This window comes from Aythya ferina, assembly GCF_964211825.1.
Source record: "Aythya ferina genome assembly, chromosome: 13".
NCBI lineage: Eukaryota > Metazoa > Chordata > Aves > Anseriformes > Anatidae > Aythya > Aythya ferina.
The window spans coordinates 17730732-17749997 of record NC_140311.1 but is presented as its reverse complement, the minus strand read 5'-3'; the positions used below and the strand labels follow the sequence as shown (position 1 = coordinate 17749997).

Here is a 19266-nt window from a genome sequence, read left to right as displayed (position 1 = left end):
TAGTGCTTTGTCTCAGTGCTTTGAGTTTTGGAGATCTTTTCCAGGTGTGATCAATGGCAGGGTGAACGTCAGCAACTGCGGCTGCATGCAGCTGACAGCAAAGTGGGGTGTGCTCTGCTGGGGGCAGCAAAGGCACCCCCAGGTGGCACGGTGCCTCGGGCAGGGAAAGTTCGCTCTGGCACAACCCCCGGCCTGAGCTGGCCTTGGGGCTGTCCTGAGGCGGGGAACGGGCTGCAAGGTGGCAGCGTGGGACGTGCCAGGTGGTTCCCCGTGCCATGGGGGGGCTGCAAAGTGTCCGTGTGGTCAGTCCCACCAGCCGGGGTCTCGGTGGGGAGCTCTCACGTCCCCAGCTAGCAGAGCTGTGCCTGCAAGGGTCAGATGGCATTGTTATATGTTCAATTATCTCATTTCCTGATGTTTTTTTATCGTCAGTTGTCTACCTAGTGACGTGTTGACAGACACAACTGATTCTTGCCGGATCCAGAGCGAAGTGCTGCTCTGCCCCGGAGTTCTCCGCGTGGCAGAGCTGGTGCAGGACACTGCCCTGTAGCCCTGCCTGAGGTTTGGGATGAGGGGAAATGGCAAAGCTGAGGTTGGATACACCTCCTCTGCCCCAGTCTTGTGTGCGTTTTCCTCGCGAGCAGAAGCAAATGAAGACAATTTGGATCCCGTGATATCTTCCCCACTGTGTTCAGGACGTTTTGGGGAGGAAGTTGAAGAGCTTCTTTGTAATCCCAAGAGCAAAAATGTGCTTTCTCAGAGACAGGGAAGCAAAGCCCTCGACTTCAGCAAGGGATACCACGTGCACGTGCTGGTGATAGGCGTGCATTGATCAGCTCGCTGCAGGTGCGGTTTGCCCTCCTGTGAGGCACCGCATCGCAGCGTCCCTTCTGCCCAGCTGTGGATGCCCCATGATGAATCCACCATTTCAACACCACAGAAATTGGTGCCTGCGCCTTAGTTGGGAAGGGCACTGCAAAGTACTTCTCTCGAGGGGTGTGAAAGGCCTCGTGTTTTCCTTGCTCTGCCTCCGCCTCCTCTATTCCCTCTTGGGAGGGAGAAAATCCTCTAGATGAGCCATTTCCCAGCGCTTCCCTGCGGAGGATTTTGCTTCGTCCTGCAGTGCCCAGATGCCAGCTCGTGTTTATCAGGTGCGCCCAGCCCCTCCCCAGACGCCGCGTGGGGCTGCTGGTGTGTGGTGAGCCTGGGAGGGAGCAATGGAAGTCGCACAGATGAAATCCTGGGCACTTGCTAACGTTGGTTTTGATGTCTCCTACCATCACGGGCAAGAGATTACGGACTTGGATTTGGGATGCACTTGTAGTGTCACCAGAAAAGCTGTCAAATGTGTGCTTGCAGAAATGGAGGCTTGGAAAGTGCCTTTAATTGTGATTCCGCTCTGCTCAACACAGATTGTCATGCTTTGAGCTCAGGTTTGTTTGTATCAGGGACAGACACCGATACCACAGCTCCTGTTGGGGCATGAATATTTCAACAACTGAAACGATGCCTGCCTGCTCCAGAAAAGAGCTGCTTACACCCTCGTTTGATCTTTTTAGTCAGCCTAGCCAGCTCAGGTTGGCATCCCGGTTATTTATTTCCTCCAGATATGGTCTCTGTTAGCCATGCTGTGCTGTTGCTCTCCCCTTTTCGTTGCAGAGGGTCTGGGAACTCAAGTTGGGAAGAGGTGAGATTTCTAGCAAGAAAAAAAGACTACAGCAGCCAGAATTTGCTTCCTGTTTAGCTTATTGCTGAGAAGGCACCTGGCTTGCATTTTGTAGCGTGTGTGAAAAAATGAGGTGGGCTACAATTTGAAAGTCTCTGGACTAGCAATCTGAGGGAAGAGTCTCCTTTTGTTTCTGCCCCACATCCCGCCCCACACCGCCCTGTGCTCTTCCGTGCTCTGTCAGTCTCCCTCCTGCCTGCACTACGGGAACGCAGGGTCTCCCTCATCTGTGACACCAATGACAAATGTCTCCAAAGCGTCTCATTAGGGATCACTTCCTTCCTGCAACCACGATCCATAATGCTGGCAGCAGCTTTTGAGCAGCTCGCTCCTCGTGGCGTGCCCCGTCCTCTCCTCCGGTGCGCAGAGCGCTGCGGGTGGCCGGGGTCGGTGCCGGGCTCCTTCCCATGGTGAGGGGGAGCAGTAGGAGCTGGGGGCTGAGGTGGTTTCCCGTTCCAAGTTTCGGTGTGGTATTTCTCTCTTTAGTCCCGTAGTGATGCTAGAGGTTAGTTACCTGTTCCTCGAGTGTTTTTGTTGTTTCATGCTGTTGGCGTTGTTTTCAGTCAGCGTGCAGGGCGCTCTCCCCGTGAGGAACGCGGCTGTTGGAGCGCTTCTGAACGTCCTTGTGAGCCAGGGCAGGACTTAGTGAGTTACAGCCACCTGCGTGTCCTGGGCCAAGTATCTAGTGAACGTAATCCCAAAGTCAACACGCAGTAAGACTTAATTTGGGGCAAGGAGAGGGAAAAATGATGTCCTTGCATATTCTGGTAGCCTTTGGCATATAAGCTCGCATTAGACTCATGGCTTCGGTTGGTGGGTTCATCAGGCAGGAAACTCCTTGCACGTATGCTCAGATCTGCCCTGCAGGGCTGGGGAGACCCTACGGGGAGCTCTGTGGAGCTGCCCATGCCCCGAGTGCTGGTTCCTTTGCTGCAGAAGGGGTGGTCGGAGCTGGCCACGCTCCCTCCCCGCGCGCTCGCTGTGCTCCAAGCGGTGGTGCCAGAGGGCAGCGCGCAGCGGGTGCGTGCCTCAGGCTTTCCCTGCGCTTGCAGAGAGAGGATCCCAAAGCAAGTTTTTAGTAAAAGATGTTTTAAAGGTTTCCATTGAAGGGCTATTCAGCTCTGGGATAACAGCACCGGTGTGCTCGGCAGGGGCTGGCTGCTCACGGGGCTGCCTCAGGCGTGCTGCTGAGGACAGGCCCTGCCGCTGGTGGTCCACGGCTCCCCACGGTGGCTGCAACACCAGGGGTGAAGTCAGATGGCCACAGCCATCAGCAGGGAGCTGGCAGAGCAAATAAAGGTACCGGTGAGCAGCAGAAGTGACTCGGGTGACTCGGGTTTTGTGTCCTGACCAAACGGAGGGGAACAGCACGTTGGCATGACGTGGAGCTTGCAGACCGAGGCCTGTGGGCGCTGAAATAACTGTGGGTCCACACCACTGCACGCAGACAGCTTGGGGTGGAGTTCCTGGCCTTTTCCAACGCAGAGCCGTGGCATTTCCATCTCGCAGCGCCAGCAGAGCCCACCGCCCCAGGGCTGTGCCTGAAGGAGAGGCCTGCGGCACTGCTCCTCGGCACCTGCCCAGCGTTAAACACAAGGGACTGGGAGGTGCTCGTGCTTGTGAGCAGCAGAAATTTGGTCTTTCCCTGGTACGTGTCTGGGAGAGGTGTCCCTGCGTGCATACATCTCATATGCAAATGTGTTTTGAGTCGCTGCGCGTTTGGTCTGTATTTAGAAGAGGAGTAGTTTGGAGAGAGAAGCCTCCAGGAAATGTCGATGTGTGCGAGCACAGTGGCTGCGATTTGGGGGGGAGGAAGGGGTGGGAATGAGGGGGAGGCTCACTGAGGTTTGTCTCTTCTCTTGTAGCATTTTGGGAAAACTCCAGCCAAGGCCCACATACAGTCAAATGAATCAGCCTCCCGTTTTGCCATAAGTAATTGGCAGCTTTAGCTGCAATGCAGTTTTGATCTATGGCTAATGCACTTTTCCTGGGTTGATTGAGGGGAAACACTGCAGTAGCTGCTTGATACGGAGTTGGCCTTTGTACGGAGCCTTTGAGCTACTGGGGAGCCATTGTAGGCTTCTCCCTGAAAGGCTGGGATTTGCTGCAGATTGTGCTCGTGCTCGAGTCTTAAGGCTGTCATTGCTGTTATCAGCTGTAGAAAATACATTTCTTGTTGCATACAGGCATAGAGGGCACTCTAAGCTGGCGCTCGGCACAGGATTTCCATGGAAGAGGCTCGTTTTGTAATAACTTCAGCAGAACATTCGTGTTCTCAGAGGAGTGACTGTTCCTGTCCTGACAAATAAAGCATTTTGGCCTTCTCCTACTTCTGTAGCAAAACGAAATTCACTTGTTTTCTAAAGCATCTGGTGCCAATTCAGGCTCAGAGCTTTCTGTGTCTGCTGTAGGATTTCCAGTGGGCTCGGAAAACTTACCAGACAAGCTCAGCATTCACCGCTGGAAGGATCTGGGGTAACTGGAGGGCTTTCTTGTCCTGGAAACAGGACATGTAGCAGTTGCCCTTGGCAGTCTAAGACTTGCCAAATGCCTTTTATTTCCTGTTGGAAGCATAGCTTTACATGGAAGGACTGTATTACTTACACGACTCCGGTATCTGTTGGTAAATATTGACTTTAATAACATACGCTTCACCTTAGCAGGAGAACAACAGTGAGGGATAAATGCCCAGCAGTGAGACGTTGGTGTTCTGCACAATGCTTTGTAAAGACCACACGTATTATTTTCATGTAGCATTTGAAAATACATTATAAACAAGTTACTTTGGGGATCCTGTAGTCATACATGTGACTAGTCAGCCTTGGCGTTTTATTCATGGCCGGGGCTTTGCTGTGCTAAATGCTGTCCAAACAGAGGAAAAACAAGCCTGGCCTCGAGGTATTCTTCCATGAGATTGCCTCGTGTGGGCAGCATGTGGCCTTCCTCCCCCCAGCCCGTCTATGGGGGAAGAAAACATTCCCAGAGCGTGCAGATGGAAAGTCCTGGGGCAAACTCTCAGGTTGTCTCCGCAGCATTTTGCACCAGAAATGAAACACAAAAATGTCTGGTTTTGCCTGCACCTTTGTAGGGAGCAGAGGGGAGCTCCTGGGTGTTTAGAGATGGAAACCTGCAGAAAGCAGAAGGGCGTCTCCTTCCCCTGCCTGCTCACCTGCACAGCAGCACTGCTGCGTGTTTGGGTCAGTGCTCTGCGTGTAGCTGGACAGAGGTTATATCCAGACCAGCTGGGCTGAAGTTGGCTTTTTCTCTCCAGTTCGCTGGCCAAGTGTTTTCTGTTTTCTTCAGCATACCTTTAAGTGGACATTGTTTGGCCCTGCTCTGGAATGGAGCCGGTATTTCTACATGTAGGTAACCTTTTTCTTTCCTGAACAAGGTCATTGCATCATGATGCAGTAATCCTCTGCCTGTGGGATAAACCATCCTCTCTGTCTGTGTCTCCATCTCCTACTCTTATCTGTGTTTGTTCTCTCTTCAAGTGTGCATGGGGGGAGGAGAAATGAGGGGAGAGCACAAGTTCCGATTCTGGCCTGTTAAACTATGTTTAGAGAGAATAATGCATGGGTTGTGAGATGCGAAGGGCTGTTGTCTCGCAGAGCTATTGCTTTGATACTTTATCCACAAAGCGAAGCTCCCGAGTCTCAAGTCAGAAGAGCCTGGGGATGAAATTACACCTCTGCCAGGCTCTGACAGGTTAAACTTTACAGAGATGCAGGTAGCAAATTATCCGCCGGCTGAATTGCAAAGGAGGGCTTCTAAACGGGCTTTAAAAACCTGCCGAGGAGATTGAGTGGATAAAAATAGTAAGTTTTTGCATCCTTCTTTTTGTCTGTCGAGCTAAAAGCCATCTGCAAAGGAAGGACCGTGTCATTATCCCGGTGTCAGCCCAGAGGGAGCTGCGAGGTGGAGCCGTGCCGCTGGGGCTGGGACGGGGCAGCAGGGAGCTGGCGGCAGGCCCCGGCCCTGCTGCCCGACCCGTGGGACTGAGGTGCCTCCCTGCTTCCCGCAGCTTCTAATTTGTCGTGGACGTGTCCGCGTGCTTTTTCCGGGGTCAATTTACACCACAGGGTAGCATCTGTGGCCAGCCCGAGGTGTGCCCGAGGAGCTCTGCTTCCTAACTCTTCGCTTCATTTAGGGTGAGGTGGCGCGGCTGCCTGGGCGGCAGGGGCTGTGCTCGGCCACCCGGCGGGTCCGTCCCAGCCCTGTGGGGCCGTGTAACCCGAGGTGCTGCCACCTCAACCCCATCGAGATGCCAGTGATGTAATTTCAAACTGTCTGCCCTGAGCGCCAGCCAAGGCGGGGAGGCTGCGCGTGCGTGAGGCAGGACTGGCCCTGCTCCCGTCTGCCTGCCCGGCCAGCAGGTAGAGGACAGGGCTCGGGTCAGAAGGAAAGCGGGTGCCTGAGCAGAGAAGGCAGAGCAGACGTCGTAGTGGCTGATAACATCTTTCTCCTGCTCCAAAGAAATAGCCCCTGAGTTGCTGTGCAGCTCCGAGGTCTCTTGAAGATAAGGACGAACAAGGAAGTTGAGCGATCAGGTTATAGGGGCTCTGCAAACTGCATAAAAAGATGCCAGGACCTCACCGTGGGTGGATGCTACAGCGAGGGAGCTGTCACAGGAACGCATCTGGAATCGTGAAGCCTTGATGGGTGGTTGCTGCAGTGCAATACTTTTTGGCAGCTCGGAGCATTGCCGTGGTAGAGCACGTGTCCTAAAGCTGGAGGGGGGCTCCTGTAGCTGTCAGCAGGACAGGACTATGGCAGACACCATGCAGGGCGTGTTTCTGTGGGCATGGTTCTGCACTCACGTGCCTTTACGGCCATCAAAACAAACGTGTGTCTGGTTTGTAGAGCAAGCAGAAGAGCCTGGATGGGGCTGTGCCCTACGCAGAGACTCAGCAGTGCCCGAGCAGTCCCTGCTCCAGGCACTGGAGACACCAGTAACAGCCGCCATATCATTCCAGTAACATTTTGTGCCTTACAGTCATCCCCAGCTTATTGTGTCCCAAAATCCAGGAGTCTTCCCACAGAGTGCATCGCTGACACCAGCTTTGTCCACGTTTCAGCTGCGCTGCCTCTGTTGGTGAGCCGGGCTTTGTAGAGTTTTGCCCAGAGTCTGAACGTTTTAATGGAGGAGGGGAAATTTCCAAACGAGATTAATTCACTGCGTTCTTCTGTCACTGCCTGTTATTAGAAAGACCCCAGCGAGTGAGCTCGTGCTGCTTCCTGCTTAATTCTTGGCTGGTTTCTGCTTAATTCTGGCAGAATTGTTGGGCCCGGCTTGCAAGGACTGACCGTGCTGTAGGTAAAACCCGTTCCCAGCACAACTTCCCAGCCATCAGCTATGATAGCTTGGGTGTTGCTAACAGGCTGCGTTTCAGAGCAGCACTGATTTTGGTTTCTTAGTGCAACTTGTGATTTGCTGAGTTCCAGCTGAAAGCAGCTTTCCCCGGTCCTTAAAGGGTCGTCCTGGACCCGCCTGTGTTTGCAAACTGCAGAATCACAGCGTAAAAGAAGTCCTCTAAACATGCACAGCCGAGTGCAATACCTTTCCCTTTGCACTTAGATTTAAAACCGAACGTCATAAAAACAACTTCCAGCGCTTTGATGTGGGCTCATAATTTTCTCATGGATGCTATTAATATTGCATGCCCCTTTGCTGCTCTGGGGCAGGTGGAAGCACTCGCTAGCAGCAGGCAGCTGTGAGAAAGGAGCTGTTTGCTGGTGGGGAGTGAAATTTAGGCCAGCTGTGGGTGCTGCAACCACATCTTAGAGGCTGTCCCTCTGGGCTCTCCCTTCCCATGCTTTGCCTGAGACTGCAGCGAGCGGAGTTTCTGGTACCCAGCATCCTGCAGCCTGCTGAGCTGCATTTCTGCTCTAATGTCCGTGCCTCACGCTCAGGCAAAAGGAGAGCCTGAATCATGCTCACGTTGGGCTCCTGTGGTGTCGCTGCAGGAAGTCGATAGCCCTCAACTCGAGGGACTCACCCGGTTAAAGCCGTTTAACTGCGAAGCAGTCAGCAAGAAATGATACCCGTGCTTCGGTTTGGGCAGTGCTTGAAACTTGGCATCTCCCCCTGCACCCGTTCAGCACAACAAACCAGAGCGAACTCAACACAGCGTCCCAGGTGAGCTCTACATACAGGGGATGAGTTTCTTCCCGCAGGTCGAATTGTTTTGCAGTCGAGCTTCTGGGATCTGAATGGATTTTCAAACCCGTGTCAGAGCTCGGTGATGAGATTACTTCCAGCAAAAAATAACCCGTCACTGCTGCTCTTGGTCCGCGTTAGCTGTCTCACGGGGGGCTTCGTGACACAGCTGCCTTCTCAGAGGGCAGTCCTTATGAAAAAGAATGGCCTTTGGCCCAATCCTGCCTCCAGTTCTGTGTTCTGGCCTCAAGTTTTCATTTAATTTACAGGATTGAGGTTTATAAAATAGCTGTGTTTAATACCTGCATCAATTCCCATCTCGATGTGACACCTTCAAAATAGCATTTGCCACAGGAACGTGGTCTCAAGCCTTCTGATGTTTCCCAGTGCACACCCGTCCTTTCTGTAGCTCCCTTTGGAGCTGCTCTCCCTCTCACAACCTTTCCTTTCCATGCAGAGCTCCTGAGGTAGGCATTTTGCAGCTGGCTGCGGGTGTTGGCCGGTCATCAGGGAAAGGGCTCCTGCCCTGGAGGTGTTTCCTTGTAGGCCAGGAGGAGAATGCCCAGTCCTGCCATCCCAGCGGCCTTTAGAAGAATGGAAACTCGGCTCTTGGAGGGCAAACCAAACCTTCTGCAGTGGCTTAGGATGTGTAAGTGATTCACCTCCGTATGTACAATGTACAGACTAGGATCCTATATCGCACTTCAATATAATGCCCTGAATCTGAATCGGATCGAGGCACTCTTACAGCCCGTAGCAGCCAAAGGCACGTTAGTGCTGATGTAGATCCTAAAAGAGTGAATGATCTACCTGGGTAAGCACGGCTGAGATCCATCAGTGACACACAAACTCCTCTGATAAAGGCCCCAGCTGTCAACGGGGGTGAGATTTTGCTGTGCTGGGAACAGCACGAGCCCAGAAAGCTGGCACGGTGTCTGCCTGGTTGGCCCGTTGTGTACCGACACAGGCAGGCACCGCGTGGGATCAGCAGACAGGAGAGGTTGGAGCTGGGCTGCTGCTCGTCTTCCTCATACTTCTCTTCTGCAGAAACCAGTGGAACTAGTAAAAGGTGAAGGGGCAGAGAAACTTCCCTCTCCAGCTCACAAGTCGTCAGAGATGAGTGCTGCACGATATGAATCCTGTTCCCTGCTTCAGGGATGGCAGGCCCAGCTCCTTCAACAACTGGATTTTTCCATCACAAATACCAGAACCAGTGTTCAACCCCTGCTGCGAGCATCTCTGGGGAGAGGCCAGGACTCGAATGGGCTGTAGAAGCTCCTGCGCCTGTCTCACTCATAGAGGTGGGCTCTTGGTATTGCAGATGTTAGCTTTGACCAGGCCCAGAAGGTAACGTGCAGGAGCGTGTGCTGGATAAGTGTGAGTAACTCCTGTTGGGCAGCTGAGTTCGGATGTCAAGGCGTGTGCGACCTGAGCTGGGTTCTCGGAGCCGAGCGCTGCCTTCTGTATGCTCCTGGAGCAGGCGGTAATTTCTCTGCTGTGTTACTGAATCCCATCGTATTCTTGGAAAGCAAATGAATCGAGTTACGGCCGTGGTCGGTGAGAAGCTTCGGGGTAAGATGTTGAGCACCGGGAATTTGTCTGAAGGGTGTCGGAGGTGTAAACGCAGGAATAGTGTGGCTTCAGCTGGGGGCCTCATGTGAGGAGCGAGGTGTGGTGGTGTTCTCAGGTCAGGTGGGCATTTCTTTCGGAAGGAAGACTGGGATGAGCTTTGCTCTGCCAAAGAGAACTCGGAGGCTCTCTGTTCCATTGTCAGGTGGTGGTTGGTTGTTACGTGAAATCCTTGACAGAGAAAGGAATTTTTACGGTAGAAAGTGCAAGTGCCAGGTAAAACATGAAGAGATGGTGACTGGAAATAGAGCTAGGGATTTCCCTAAGAAGCACAAATTCAATTTTCAATGCATGCTTTAATGCCACGTCTTAGATTTTCCTTGATAGCATTCCTCCTTGATAGTATTTCTAATCAGCAGGCCCTTATCCGTTCTCCACCAGTATTAGTTGCGGCTTAATGACATATTATAGTGGTTCTTTATCACTCAACTTGCCAAGTCATTTATCTCTTGGAAGGAAGGATGGAGAGGAGAATTTATTGCCTCTCTGTCCCTTGATGTTCTGCAGAGCCTGGTGCATTATCAGAAATGGCAGGCGATTGCACCCCTAGAAAGGGAGGTGTTGCACGCCGCCCGCGCTGATGATCCAGCCAAGTCGCTTTAATACCCCGTTACACTATAGCCACAGAATTTGGTAGGAAGGGGATTAGGGAGATAGCTGGATAATACACAGGCATTTCTGCTGTGTACACACACAATGCTCACACGCCCACAAATTGGATTGGGGGCAGCTGTTGCCAATAAGTTTCCAAAGGGGATTTTTTCCCCGGGCACTGGTAGGTGAAGAGTCAAGGTGTGGAAATCCCGGGGCACCAGAACAACTGCGCTTCTCTCTTCTGGGGACGGAGCTGTTGCTGCAGCAGGAGGAGAGGGAGCCAGGGAGGGGGGTGCATCCCGTGCCAGCTGCCCGGAGGAGCCAGCTCGGGTTTGTCTTTAAGAACTGCAGGCGCAGCTTTGGCTGCAGAATAGGCTTCGGTCCTTTGAGTTGCAACGAAATGAAGGCAATTCATCCTGTCAGCCTGGGAGGAGGAAGTTCTGGGCTTGTCAGAAAAGTGGCGGTGGCTTAAGTGATGCAGTTGTAAATCACCTGCTCCAGTGGTGTGGACGACTGGGTGTCAGGGCGCTCGAGCAAATTCCAGACTTTGCTCCAGTCCATTTTGTGCAGCTGGGTTGTCAAATTAAGTACCGCTGGCTGCTGGAAGAGCTGGGCCTGCTTTAAATGCGTTGGCATCAAAGCTTAAATCATAATAAAATGTTTCCTAAGGAGAGTCTGGCCAGTGTCTTCAGCGGCCTCAGTCTGGATGAGGAGGCAGGAAGGCAGGCGGGGGAGTAGCTCCCAGTCCTGGTGTCTCCTCCTCACTGGTGGGAGCTACCGTGAGGCCAAGCTGCACGAACGTGTGCCCGGATCCCTTCAGTGGCACTTGGGGCCAAGTGACCAGATGCAGGAGGTGTAGGACAGGCACGTCTTCCCTCCTGCCAGGGTCCCCTGGTCCTGCATTTGGCAGAAGGGCTTTTGCAGAGCATCCCGCGGCTGCGTGCACGGTAAGAGCATGGGGCCCGGCGCCCTCCTTCCCCAGAGCCCTCTGATGAGCTCCTAGGCCAGGATGGTTGCTCGCTTGCTACAGCTCGCATGCTGTGCTTGGACGCACTGGTTGGTGTTCGGTCCAGCATCACAGATTCACGGGAAGGGCAGATCCAAACTGCCTGGGGCACATTTGTCAGAGAGTCACGATAATAATGGGAAATAACAGCCATAACTCACCTTCTACCTCTTCCGAGCCCTCCCCAGCCATTAGCTAATTAATAACCTGCATGGGGTCCCTGGGAGGGGGCCAGCTGCTGCCTAGGGGACGGGAAACGCCAGTTCCTCCATTTCGTCCAGAGGCAGCACCTTCTGATGGAGCCTTCCTGAACAGTGGCACGCTCCTGGGACAAGACTCTCGTGCAAGCTGCTGACGTGTAACTCGCTGAAAAATTCATGGCCAGGTCCAGCCAGAGACCTGGGCTGTCCCAGGAGCGTGGCCTGTGTCCCCTGCATTGCCGTGTGTCCGCAGGGAGGCAGAGCCCTGAGGAGGCTTCGTTACAGCAGCATTGCAGCGGCTGAGCAGGGAGGGAGCTGAGGCACGTCGTAATCACAGAATCACAGAATTTTCTAGGTTGGAAGAGACCTCGAGATCATTGAGTCCAACCTCTGACCTAACTCTAACAGTCCCCACTAAACCATTTCCCTAAGCTCTACATCTAAACGTCTTTTGAAGACTTCCAGGGATGGTGACTCCACCACTTCCCTGGGCAGCCTGTTCCAGTGCCTCACAACCCTTTCGGTAAAGAAGTTCTTCCTAACATCTAACCTAAAACTCCCCTGGCTCAACTTAAGCCCATACTCCCTCATCCTGTCACCAGGCACGTGGGAGAACAGACCAACCCCCACCTCGCTACAGCCTCCCTTGAGGTACCTAAAAAGAGCGATAAGGTCGCCCCTGAGCCTCCTCTTCTCCAGGCTGAACAAGCCCAGCTCCCTCAGCCGCTCCTCGTAGGACTTGTTCTCCAGGCCCCTCACCAGCTTCGTCGCCCTTCTCTGCACCCGCTCAAGCACCTCCATGTCCTTCTTGTAGCAAGGGGCCCAAAACTGAACACAGTACTCGAAATTGTAATTGTGCGGCTGGACGGAGTCCCCGCGGTGAGTCGGTCACAGAGCAGGGAACATCAGGTGTCTGGCACTTCTCCACAGGGAGGCAGGGTGGGGAGAGCCCTTTTCATTTCGGATCCCATGTGGATGCTGAAAGGCACGTTTTTAAAGGCCCTCAGCTCCCCTGGAGAGGAACAGAAACGATGAGGACACCAGCAGCAGGACCGATCAGTTTTGTGAAAGTATCAACACAGCTGTTGGGGAGGCTGCAAGGACAGAGGGGCAGTGCCTGTAGCAAAGGCAGGTTCGGTGAGTGCTGTGTGCAGGTAGAGCTGCCTGTGCAGACGGGCAGGGTGCTTGAACGCCGAAATACTGAGGTAAACACAGCTGAGAGTGCTCACCTTTGTAACGTCTGGCAGGTAGGACGCAATGCTGCAGACAGACTTGATTGTTCAGGGATGTTGTGGTTTTACACAAGGGAAAGAGGGGTGATAATGCTCATTCTCCGTAGATCTTTATCTGCCCTGGGCCGCTGTGGTTGGTGGGCAGCTAACGAGTGCAGGAACACCAGGGCAAAAGCTTGTGCTGGCACTGCCTGCAGCTGGCAGCGATTGCTCCTCTCTGGAGTGCAGGAGGCGCTCTGTGGATGGAATCCAGATGGTAGATGTGCAATATCAGGCTCTGCGTGTACAGGGACAGAGCCTGGGAGCTGGGGTTGTGTTTCTGGGCTGGGGAGCTCACAGCTGCTGGTGGTGAGTGCTGGACAGCAAGAGGAGCTGGGCTCCTGGGCTGGACATCAGGGACAGGTGGTGGCAGGCGTTTGTTTATCTTGGTATTGCCTCCATAAATTTATTAGGATGATTTGGACTAGTAACTTAATCTGTGCACTGATTTCCTCATTTACAAGCTCCTTGCAGAGTGGTGCCTGCCTTCTGGCCAGCTCAGGTGAGCTCTGCTCAGCTTCCCTGGCCGCGGCCGAGCGGTGCCTGGTTGCAGAGCACAGGCTGCATGGCGCTCTGCGGCCTGCTGGCCTTTCTCTCCTCTAGGCCGAGAGGCCGAGGCTTGGCTTTTGGCAGCTGAAAGCCCAGGATCACGGCCCTGGCTCTGCAGACCAACGCGTGATTTGTCTAACGAGGGCATGGCAGGACGTCCCGGCTGCCCGCGGGGGGCCTGGGCTTTGCCTTCACACATCCTTGGGCACGAGGCTCTCACTGCTGGCACCTCGGCGTTTGGCCCCGGTGTGGCAGGCAGCCCGCTCTCGGCGTGCTGAGCCTTGGGGCTTGGCTTCATGTGGAGCAGGAGGACGATTTGGTCCCTTGTAAGAGCGGGACTGAGTCAGAGGGGGCGGGCAGCAGGGACATTTTGCTCGCAAAGGCAGGGAAGTGGGATTGAGGTGGTTGTTAAAGGAGTGTCCGGCTCCTCGGGCTGGAAGGGAAACCTGATGCTGCATTGCTGGAGTCTGTTCCCTGACTTTGCTGGGGATTGAGTAAGGCTCTGAATGTGTTGAGGTCCTTGCACTTGTAGCCGTAACGCTGATAAGCAGAATTGAATTAAATGATAATAGAGGAAAGAGCTGTCTTCCCCGTGCTGTTATCTGGTTTCTCCTGATAGAAGTGTCTGCATCTAGGTTGTTTTAGGTTTTATTTTGTTTTCCCATGGTGTCATGCTCCCTTTAATAAATAATTTGTGGTTCTTTGTGACAATTTTCTTTACTCGTGAAGAGAGGAGATCCAGTTTCATATCCCTTCTGGCTTTGAGGTGTGTAGTTGCAAACAGCTTCTACCATCTCTTTTCTTCCTAGCATTGCCTCCTGTTTACAGTTGTGCCTGTACCTTGGGAGAATTTTGTTTAATGCAAGGTAAATATTTGCTTTTTTCTGGTACACCAAGGTTTTATTGCCTTATTTTGTTTCTGATGGCAAACAAGAGCTGTTTGAGATGCAAGGAATGATTAATTTTGCAGAAGAACCGTCAAGTCTTAAAAGTGGGAGGATGCTTTCTTCCAGGTGTGGAGACTAAACAAACGGGATGGCTTTTTCACAGAGGCTGCTCTTAGGCTTCCCTCTGAAATCCACCACAATGAGGGGGAAAAAACCCGCTGAACACTCGCTGCAGTACACCTTTGGCTAGTTTTCCATGTCGTTTCTCCTAGCCCAGGTCTGTGTGCTGCCCTGGCGTGAGGCATGTCTCTGACCTACCGAGCTGGGCGAGCACAGATCGGGATGTGAACAAATCTTGTTGGTTGCTGTGACTTGTGTGGCCTGGGGCCGTGGCACACTGATGAGAAGGGCTGGCAGAGGTGCATGCTGTCAGCGTAAGCTCTGAGGACATCGCTGGGCTGTCGTGACACAGAGCCTTGCAGAGGGAAGGCAGTGGTTCCTTCTTGTCCTCTGGCCCGGCGTGGGGTTGCATTACTGCCTGCGGCACTCTGAAATCGCCTTGAGCCTCCCGTGCCACCCGAGGCAAGGAGGGGATGGAAATGTCCCACTGCAGGGAGCAGCGCTGGTGGCTCCTCTTCTGTCTGAGCAGGTGAGTGTCCCTTGTGACCTGGTAGGCACCGGCTGCTCACTGGGCTGGGTCCCAGCTCCCCGTAGCTGCTGCCCTTAGGGTTACGTCTCGGGGTGGCTCCTGGCTTCCCTGTAGGACTTGGGTACCTCAGGGAAAAGCAGGCATCTGCCGAAGGCTGAGGGTTGGGGAGGAGCTGACAAAATGCTGCTGGGCGGCTCTTCCTGCAGGGTGACCCCGTGCTGCCGAGGACCCTTGGGTGGCAGTTCTGGGTCCCCCAGCACTGCCTCGGGTGTTCCCGTACCTGGGAGGGCTGGCATGGAGGCTGTAGGACCTCACTGGCTCCTTTGCTCTACAGATTTCTTTAACCAGCCTCGGGGTGGATGCAGGGCCAGGGTGTAACCTCACTGGGGACAGGCTCAGTCGGTGGCGATTCGTGGATCGCAGCCAGCCTGTGCGACCTGTGAGCTAGTGTGCTTCCACTGGTAGTGTGTTCCCTGGTCTCCTTTTGGCTGTTCCAGTTTTGTAATCAAAGCCCTTTGTCTTCTACGGCCTCAAAGGGGTGTAAATTTCGATGACAGTGATAATATTTTGTCGTCAAGTACGTTCATGGCTTCATATTTGCACGGCCCTGCTGCCAAGCAGCGCGTGGCTCTGTGTGTCAGCCCCTGTCAGCATGAAGTGAGAACACCTCGGGTTTCGTGAGTTTGTTTTTTTTTTAACCAACAGCTCCTGTTTGCCCACTGACCTCAGAGCAATTTTAATTCTGCATTTCCAACGTGTGGTGGCATTTCTCTACTCCGGGATCGCCTCCTAGCACCGCAGCTGGCCCTGCAATCCAGCCGCAATCAGGGTGCTCTTTGGTGTGGTGGCACCGCGGCGCACGCGGCCGTCGGACGGCTGGCAGCTCCTCCTGCGGGCCCTGCCCATCGCCAGCCTGCTTGTCTGCCCAGGCCGTGCTGCAGAGTCCCTGTTGTGCACAGGAGCATCCTCAGTCACCTTGATATTTATGTCCTGGGGAGCTGCATCACCAGGCGATCTGTCTCCGTGCTCCCTGGGTTCCTCTGACCACGCTCTCCCTCCAAATGCCATCCTCTCCTCCATGCTGAGCGGCTGCTTCGGTGGCTGTGATGTTTGGAGGCATTTCCCTGGGGCTGGAGCCTCACAGCCCCCTGTGGTAAGGCCTGGGGGTCTGAGGCTGGTGGGTGTTTCTCCAGGGGACCTGGAGTACCTCTAGGGTCACAGCTGGACCCTGTGGTGCACAGCTCTGTAACCGAAGCACTGACTCTTTTCTCTGCTTCGTGATTTTGCCCAGACAGTAGTGCCTTCAGACAGGTCCATTTTGTCTGAGATCAAACAATACATCAGCTGTTCTTGGGTTTGTAGTGGTTTTTTTTAGACACTGTCCCTGGCAACAGCGTCTTGCTCATTTCTCATAGTTTTCTGCCACTTTCACCTCCATTTTCCTTTTCTTTTCCTCCTCAAGGACAGATCAGTGTACAGGCTCCATTTGTGCTTCTGTTGACCTTTTTCTCCTCATCAGTCCAGCACCTCCAGTGGTTTAATGCTCCCCCTTGCCTCCGCACTTCCTATTTTCTCTGTACCTTGGTGATATTTTGTGGACTTGGTCTCTTTCTCTTCCTCACTTGCCATCCAGGTTGTTGACACTGTTGCATGTAGTATGTGCCAGCCAACAGCGTGATGAGCTGTCATGTTTCTGAAACGAAACTGACTCTGGATTAGGTTCTTTGAAGGTCTCTGATAGATGTGGAGACACGGGCACCATCTCCCACCTACGTTAGCAGTGGCTGCCGCGTGGCTGTTGGGACGGCACCTGGGGTGGGTGAGCCTGGTGGCCTGGCACCAGGAACCCTGTGAGCTGGCAGCAGCCCTCCGAGCAGCTATAAATCACACGTTTATTCTATATTAATTTCATACCGTGTAAAATCCTGCGTTAATTTACTCCAATTTACTTTTAAGGCCTGAAATTGTTGTAAATGGAATCTATTTTGGGTCCTGTTGTCCTCTTTCCTCTTCTTCCCTCGCTTTTTTTTGTTTGTTTACTTGTTTCTATGCTTTTTGATGGTTTCTTATTTTTGCTGCTTTCTGTGACCCAACGGAGGATTGCATCAGTGTCAGCTGCTGCTCTGGGAGTTTGGACTTTTGCAGGGTTTTGCGTGAGGACCTCCGGCTGCTGGAGAATCACGTACTGAGCAGTGGAGGTGCTTCCCTTCCAAAGGAGCAGGTACTGCTGCTTCTGCACCCTCTGCGCAGAGACAGGGGCACGCCGATGTGTTGTGAACAGACGTAGCTTGGCGCTTGTCTGCTCCCATCAGAAGATGCCCGTGTCCTTTGGCATCAGCAACTTGTGAGGGCGCTCCCAGGTTCTTCAGACGAAGCTTCTTGGGCTGCACAGAGCGGCTGTGTGGTTTGTGCTGCTGGAAAGGTGCAGGGAACAAGAATGAAACACAGGCGTGTGTAATACCTGCTGGCTGCTCCAGCTGCCATTTGTAGCACGGACACGTTTCCAGAACTCCAATGGTCCCTGCTGGCTCAGGAGCTCTCCCATCTGGTGACTGAGGCTGGGATGCCCTCACTCCTGGATCCCACCACCATCGGGGGAGGTCGTTTCATCCTGTGCAGGCCCCGTGTTCTTGGCCACGGGGTGCTGGCTGTAGGCAGGAGGCTCCAGACAAGCACAGAGGAAGTGTGAGCGGTGCCTGAACCCCTTTATTTCTGTGTAGGTGGCCAGAGGACAGAGAACCGCCTGCCTGTTGTGATGCGGAGTCAGACAAGAAGTGGGAACAGGGCACTGCTCTGGGGCAGAGGGTTTGCTTTGTGTTTGGAGCAACGCTAATTGCTGAGCCCTATGACAAGATAAAAATACTGGTCTGTCGGGGTAGCTGAGAAAACAGCAGCTTCAGCGTGGGGCTCTTGTTTTGCTTTCTGCGTGTGGGTTTCATTTCTCCCCTGACCTATTTAAGAACAGCATTTGAGTTTCCTCTCGTGGTCTTCCCAGCCTTGTTCTCTGAAGCCAGGGTCTAGCAGGGACCTGGAACCGAGCACACAGCAGCCGCTGCGCTCCCCTCCGCCTGCCTCGGCCCCGCAGTGCCCCCGAGGCAGTCAGGCCATTACGCGCGATAAGATCACTAACGTAGCAGGCGAATATTAGATATATGAAGCTAGTCAGCTGTAAATAAAAGGCCTGGCCAAGAATAAAAGGCAAAACGTTGTCCCTGGGGAGGCGAACAGGGATGTGAACGCCTTCCTGCCCTAGTGCCCTAAAGAGATGATGCAGAATCTGGAGCGCATCCACCTCCTGGGTGAAAGGCTTGTGACAGCCGGGCTTTGGTCACTCCTTACCTGCAGGCAGGAGCTGTGTCCTTCCAAACGTGACACGCTGCAGTCTTGGGACAGGCTGTGTGGCAGTGCCAGTCTCCGCTTCTGGCATTCGGACACCTGGAAGTTGGCCCCATGCTCCCCTGATTAGGGGGATTTTGTCTCCAGCCCCAGGAGCGGAGCTGGCGATGCGCTCCCTGTCCTGTATTGTTCCTTCTCCGAGTGGGGTTCCCCTCCCAGCTCTGCCTGCAGTCCTGGGCCTCAGGTGAGTCTTTTAGATGTCTGCTTCATCCTCCTCCTCCTCTGTCACATGGGTTTAAATAGCATTGTTTACTAGGATCCTCAGCTCACAAACCAGGGATTGCAGAGGCGAAATGAGCTGAAAGGTGCCTGGCAGGTGCTGGAAAAGGGCAAATGGCTCTCACCTACACTTACTGGCATTATATTCCTACTCCCTCGGCTCTCCCACGGTCGCACAGTGGCTGCTGCTTTGGTTTGTGGGTGTTCAGTGGGGCACGGGCAGTGCTTCAACACCACGTCTGTCCTGCTCGTGTTTGTCGTGGCACATCTTCTGGGAGAGTGGCAAGCAGAGAGAAAACTGTGGAAGGGCAGAGAAAGCACCAGCCCCGCAGAGAATATGAGGAATGAGGAAACTGGTCCTTTTTTCTCCTTTTTCCCCCTCTCTTTCTTCTTCCAAACCTTGTTTGATGCTTTTTCTTTTTTTATATATATAAACAAAATGAAAGCCATCACAGGCAAGATGCCAACTGGCTTATTAAAGGCTGTCCTAATGCACTGGCTGGAGTTCAGCAGGAATTTAGGGTGCCCAGAAAGTACAAAGTCAGGGACTTTATATATACATTGAACTTTATTATGGAAGTCCCAGCAAGGAGAAGCTCCCATGGCTGTAGTTATAATGGCGAGAGAGAGAACAGCAGTGGGAGCAAGCTTAAACTTGCCAAAACACGGTTCCTGATGTCTTCTCTGCCCAGATCGATGACTTTTCTTTTAGCCCAAGTGTAGCAGGGGTTTCAAAGCTGTGCTGGAGAGTGGCCCAATTCAAGGCCCCTTGCTTGTGGCTCGTGGTGCTGTCAGCCTTCCCCACAGGTGCTACGTGGTGCTGTGCCTGTGAGTGGGACACAAGCCCCAGTTGCATGCACACTAGAGAGGCACAAGAAATGAGGAAGAGAGGATAAAAGGGAGGAGAGTATGGGAAGGATGCTTGCAAGCTTGCTCTGATTTGGTGCAGGGAAGAAGCCCGGCTCTGGGTTCTGAGGATT

At 53.5% G+C, this 19266-nt stretch overlaps 1 protein-coding gene across 10 annotated transcripts in view; it reads left to right on the top strand.

Annotated features, from left to right (window-relative positions):
* PAK3 (p21 (RAC1) activated kinase 3) overlaps window positions 1–19266 on the top strand; it is a 119881-nt gene that overhangs the window by 50794 nt on the left and 49821 nt on the right. The window contains exon 1 of one of the 10 annotated variants that reach the window (XM_084535074.1): window positions 8775–11056. The exons of 8 other annotated variants lie outside the window; for them this stretch is intronic. The gene's annotated coding sequence lies outside the window, so the exon portion shown is untranslated. Of the gene's footprint in view, window positions 1–8774; window positions 11057–19266 lie in introns of those variants that run through there. One more of the 10 variants, XM_084535073.1, reaches the window with a different exon arrangement.